At 37.1% G+C, this 5,943-nt stretch overlaps 1 long non-coding RNA gene across 1 annotated transcript; it reads left to right on the top strand.

The window, feature by feature from the left end:
- The first annotated feature begins 1,375 nt into the window (after window positions 1–1,375).
- On the top strand, window positions 1,376–2,592 carry LOC116043025. The gene is made up of 3 exons (XR_004103359.2): window positions 1,376–1,425; window positions 1,690–1,782; window positions 2,531–2,592. It is a non-coding gene; the product is annotated as an uncharacterized LOC116043025 (long non-coding RNA).
- The last annotated feature ends 3,351 nt before the right edge of the window (window positions 2,593–5,943 follow it).

Below are 5,943 nucleotides of genomic sequence, written 5' to 3'. Positions count from 1 at the left end.
TTGTGCTTTATTTAAAGAGTATTTAATATGTACTTTTTAAAAGTATACTTCAAAATAGATGTAATTAAGTTCAACTTCAGAATCCAAAAAGTAAGTATACTAATTTAGCAGTAATCAAATTATTTTTTAAATGTACTTTTTGAAAGTGTACTTTGTTGTCAATGTATTTTAAATTGTACAGAAGTTTATTTTTGTATAGAAGTGTATTAAATTTGACATACTTAGAGTGGCAATTCTGACCATCTCTTTACCTAGGCTACATAAGTTGCTATGAAGCCGCAAGATCTGAAAGTAGGCTATTTTTCCCATTAGAATTTTACGTAACAACAGCGATATTAGGCTAAGTAGTAAGTTATTTTTTATTTAACACAAACGCACAGGTTTGTGGATAAATAAATGATATTACTAAAAGTATGGTTATGTTAGGGCCGTTGTTTCCATAAATTTCAATTTAATTTCTGAGAAATCACATTTTTTTGTTGTTTCCGTATGTCTAAAAACACCAACTACTAGCTACTAACCACAGTCTATGCTACTAACTGTAGGCCTACTCATGAGCCACTGGGACAACGGTCCACTGTTTAATGCAATGCACGATGGGAACGTGAAAGCCGTTACTTTGCCGCAATCCGCTTTTGGCTGAGAAGCTGTCACTTTGCCGCCGCCCGCCGGACAGACCAGTTGCTGCTAACACTCGCCAGAGACGGTAAGTAACGTTAAGTAACGATCTCGCCCTCCCGTTGTCCATTGTTTAGCTATCGCTAGCTGCTGAGGAGTCAGACAAATTCATGTTTCCGTGTTTGTGTGTGGATTCAAGGGGATGTTGGTGAGTAGTGGGAAGCTATTTTTTAACTAGGTCGGTACCCTTTTTTCACCTGCTAACGTTAGCTAGCTACAGTTTAAAAGTTTTTTTCAGTTGGGGTGGGGGGGCTGTTTGTGAGGATTCGAAGTTAATCAGTTTGACGTCAATGGACATTAATTTAGCCATCCGTTAGCTAGCTAGCTAAATTACTACTGGAGGGGCTTTTTGTGAGTAACGTTAGTCAAAAACGTTGTTTTAACAAGTTCGGCGGACATCAACGTTAGCCACCTGTTTGCTGGCTTAGCTAATGTCAGCTAAATTGCCTAAACCGTCGTTTTAACCAGTTCATAACCAGTTCAACTGTTTAGCTAACACCCGAGTCCGCAGCTCTACGCAGTGAGCTATCAATCACCGATTTATACAGCTATGCCTCCTCTCAAAGGTTCGTTTTTGTTATGTTTTGTTTCAGGTTTTTTACGAGTTCGCCAGAGTGGTGGGGAAAAGTCTGCAAGAGAATTTCTTTGATGAACTTGACCGTTTCTCTCCAAGGCTGATGGACCTCCTTTAGGAAAAAAGAAAGGCCTGCCCAGCGAGCTTTTGGCTGAGCCTTACGTCAGACAAAGGTGGGTTTGACTAGCTACATTAGTCTACTACCTCTCTTTCCTCTCTCTGTTCATCGCTTTTCTTTTTATGTCTTTTGTTTCTTCTCTGCTCTATCCTTTTCTTCCCATCAAATCTCCCCTCCCTTCTTTTCTGTCCTCTCCATTTTCCTCCCCTTTTGTCCTCTTGTACATAAACATTGTGGGGAATTTCTGGAATTTATTTGATAAATACATGTGATTATCCTTAGCAAGATGTGTTTTACTCTTGTGTCCATTATCTTCCAGACCACTGAGCCAACACACATCAGGTGCCTATGTCTTCGGGGACTGCCTGTCATCTTGGCGGATGATTCTTCTGCCTTCTTCAAGACATGCTCTGTAATGTGTAAATGTTGCAGGTGCATGCTCATTCGTCTCATTTTAAGCCATTAATGAACAGTACTACTAATTTTCAGAATGATTTGATCAGCAATCAGTGTCTCCTTAAGGGCCTCCGTTAAGTCTCTATTGCCAAACAAAGATAGCTTACCCACTTTCAGTCCCAGTTCTATTGAAAAGATTTAGAAAATTGCTCACCATAACTAAAGTTGTATGAATCCTTTTACATTGCCCACTTTGTTTTTTTACTTTACTGTCACCAGTTGGAAGTTGTGAAAATGTTCTCGGTTCTTTAACTGAAATGGGAGTTCTGAGTGCACATGTTAGATTCTGGTTGCTCAATTAATCAACTAACTTAACGTTAGTTTCAACCGGTGACAGTAAAGTTTACAAAAAGCAATTAAGGTGAAATGTACTGAGTCATATGATTCACAAAATTGTTGCATAGCAACAAAGTTTCTGGGAGCAGTTTTCTACATCTTTTCAGCACGACTGTGACTGGAAGTGGGTAAACTCCATATTTGGGACAAAGTGTTGCAATATACTGTACAGATCCAAATATGGCAATTGATTAAAAAAAAAAAAAAAATCTAAACTGGTATCATCCTTTAGTATACTATCAGTGCAGTTTATATTGTACAACGCTTTTCATTATAAACAGTCACAGGCTCTTTTTGGTGTACAAAACACCATTGTCTAACTGGCATGTTTATGTTTTCTCCTTGTCACTACGTTTCTTTCACATTAGGATGTAACTGACAAGGACTCGTACAGTTAAACTCCAGTGGGAATTCTCTGCCTGGGTTGAGAAAATACACAGCTCAACCCATTCAGTGTAGGGATTATCTTGGAAGGGTCTGTGGTAATGGATGAACTGGCCAACCTGCCTCAGGCCTTTTGTGTCCTTTTCGTTTCACACACACAGCCGTTTCGGGTTGATCTACGCCCTGCACCTGGACTACCCCATGTGCATGAAAAACACTTTCAACTTTACTCAGCAGGTAATGCTCAAACTGGGTAGAAGTGAGCTGGAAGCGTAAAACGGGGTTCGAAATGGCTTTACTACTGCTCCAGATTTGTTTGCCCCAGTTTGTAATGTTGGACTTTTGTGTTGTATATGGCTTGGGGTATATATACATGTGTCCTATGGTATTTGCACTGATTTTTGCGCAATATTCCATGACAGACAGGCTTTGATTACTTTTGTGTGAGTAATAAAGATCCTTTTCTGAAATGCAATTTGTAATCTGTTGTTGTAATGCACTTGAAATTAATTGTAATATAATATACTTGTAGTATAATAGCAACATTTATGCTTAAGTATAACAAAATGGGGATAAAAGTACAGAAGAAGAATACTTCAAACACAATTCATTTCTTGCTAACACTATAATAATATTGCACTGAAAGTATGTGTCTATGATGTTTAGGTTGTTGTTGAACTTCACTTCAAATACATTATTGTCATAGTGGGACACTTTAAAAGCACTAAATATAGTTAGGAAGTGCATTTGTAGATCACTTGAAATATTACAGAGGCATACTAAATTAACATAGTTTATAGTAACAAGTATGATAATATATACAAAATGTACTTAAACACAACTATAAGTTGAGCTGCAATGCCTTTTTAAGTGTATTTCCATTAGAATGGCGATATAATGCAATTGTACTGTAAGTGTGCTTAATTGCTTATGAATCTAGATTTTCATTAGTGTATTTTAGTGCACTTGAAGTTTGAAAAAAGTTGTTCCATTTTAGCATACTATTTACACTTGAAGTGTAGTCAAATATATGTTAAGTTGAAGTTAATACATAATTGAATACACTTAACTATACTTGGATTTGATGAAAAAAGTACAAAATGTAGAAAATATACTTAGTACACTATTAAAGTATATTTTTAATAGATTTCTTTTTCACCTGGGTAATTAGCCATGTTTCACTTACTTCTCAAACATACAAGAACTTTCCTCCTGCTCATTCGCTGGCTCCGTTTGTCAACAACACACTCACTTCCGTTGTCACTTATGTGTTTGTGTTGTAGCTTTCGTGTTTGTGTTGTAGCTTTTGTATTTGTGTTGTAGCTTTCGTGTTTGTGTTGTAGCTTTTGTATTTGTGTTGTGGCTTTTGTGTTTGTGTTGTAGCTTTTGTATTTGTGTTGAACCGTCTCGGCCACCGTATGCCCCAGTATCAGCCATAACTACAACAGATAACTTATAAAATAACAATAAAATACAATTAGGCCTATATAAAGAAATCTCCAGCTATTACCTGGCTGGATACACTAACAAAGGCTTTTCCGGTGTTACACCGAAATCTGTGACCCTTCAGAATGTGTTACTGTAGCCCTGCAGCAAATCATTTTGGGATTTCGCGGGAAAAATCGGACCTGGGCAGAAGCATTAATAAAAACTATATAAAAAAAAGCGTTCTTCTCAATGTTAGTCTCGTTTACTGTTACAGGTCATTCATGATCATCAGATGGAACATTACACAGTTTTCAGAAACATGTAAAAGTTACATACAGTCACTTTAAGGAAATCAATCTTCTCAGATCAGTATAAAAACTAAACATTTTAAAACTTGTGTACAACCACAGGAATAATCTGACCAACATTCTCTTCTTATATTTTCAATGTTTTTTCCTGCCAGCTGTGTGGATAAATAGATTGTGTTTCTGTCGAACCACTAAATAGAAAAGTCCAATATTTACTCTCCTTTTAGCTCTGTTTTTGGTCTCCACCAACTCCTGAGCTAACTGCTTTACTCATGGATGCTATTAAGAGAGCTGGATATGGTGCCGCCACTCAGCCTTGCAACAAATTTGTCCCAGTGGCCACTTGCAATAGTGCAGTTGCAAAATCCCATGTAGCCTAAAAAGGCTTTTCCTCCATAGACCGCGATTATTAAAGAGACATCCATAAAACTGTTGACACAACACCTTGAACTGCAAACATATACCATATATATTATGCATTTTTAATCCACCGTTTTATATTTGTAAAACCTTCCCAGAGCCTAGAAAAGATATTTATCTGCATGATGTAATCTAAATGTAAAGTCTATGGGCCAAGGTGTAATTGAAAACGTGAAGACTGCATGCTAATAATTACTTATCTATTGGATGTCATTTACTGCCTAAGTGTTTATCTTGATATGTCTCTCCTGGTTAAAATAAAATGTCCACACGTCTGCACATACACAGAGACACACACACACACACACACACACACACACACACACACACACACACACACATGCAGACTGTTTATCACTTTACCCATCACCACTATCCATTACTGGGAGATTTATATGTTTTCATGTGTCTAAACAATGTCAGTCTTCTAATGAATGATACATTATAAAAACAATATGCTGTTAAATCAATAAGATAAATATCTCCAGACAGTGTCTCTGTTTGCACTATTGACAAAGATAAATCACACTTGTAACAGATTATATTGAATTAACCTTGGTTATGTTTCATCACTGAGATCCTCTGTGTTTCTGGAATTGACCACTACTAATAGAAAAAAATAAGGTAGATTTAATGTGTCTCCTGTTGTCATGTGTGAAAGGATGAAGTGTTATGAGGGAGGAGAGGTCAGATATAGATTGTATCAGTGGTGGACTACAATGATTGTGTTTATATAGGGATGTCTAAATACCCACAGCACATCATTTGTCAGGGGCAAAAGTTGTGAGGATGGTGCAAGTGTTCATATTGAAAAAAAAAGTTTTTAGATTTCTTTATATATTAAAAGGTCCCTCCATTTCAGACAGTGTATTATAAATCTCACAAGCCACTGACACTTTACTCGCCCATACGACTTGCTCTCCGAGGCAAACAGCGTATTTCTCCTTTCTACAGGTTGAAAAATGTCATGTACCAGTTCGCTGGAAAGCAATTTAGAGCTGTATAGGCAAACCTGACCTGAAACCTTCCGCATCCTTGCAAAAATAAAAGCATGTGAGGCTTACTGGGGCTTCTGTTCGGACTGTACAGGCAGTGTTCCTGTTTTATTACTGCAGTTATAATCTGCTATCAACTAATTTTGAAGTGATATATCTATGGTGGTGATATATGAACTATAAACCTATAAAATATTTAATAGTTTTCTGACCACTGTTTCAATCAGAGCCACACGCACGCACGCA

The sequence above is a fragment of the Sander lucioperca genome, chromosome 4 (assembly GCF_008315115.2).
Source record: "Sander lucioperca isolate FBNREF2018 chromosome 4, SLUC_FBN_1.2, whole genome shotgun sequence".
Lineage (NCBI taxonomy): Eukaryota > Metazoa > Chordata > Actinopteri > Perciformes > Percidae > Sander > Sander lucioperca.
This window is presented reverse-complemented; position numbering and strand designations above follow the sequence as displayed.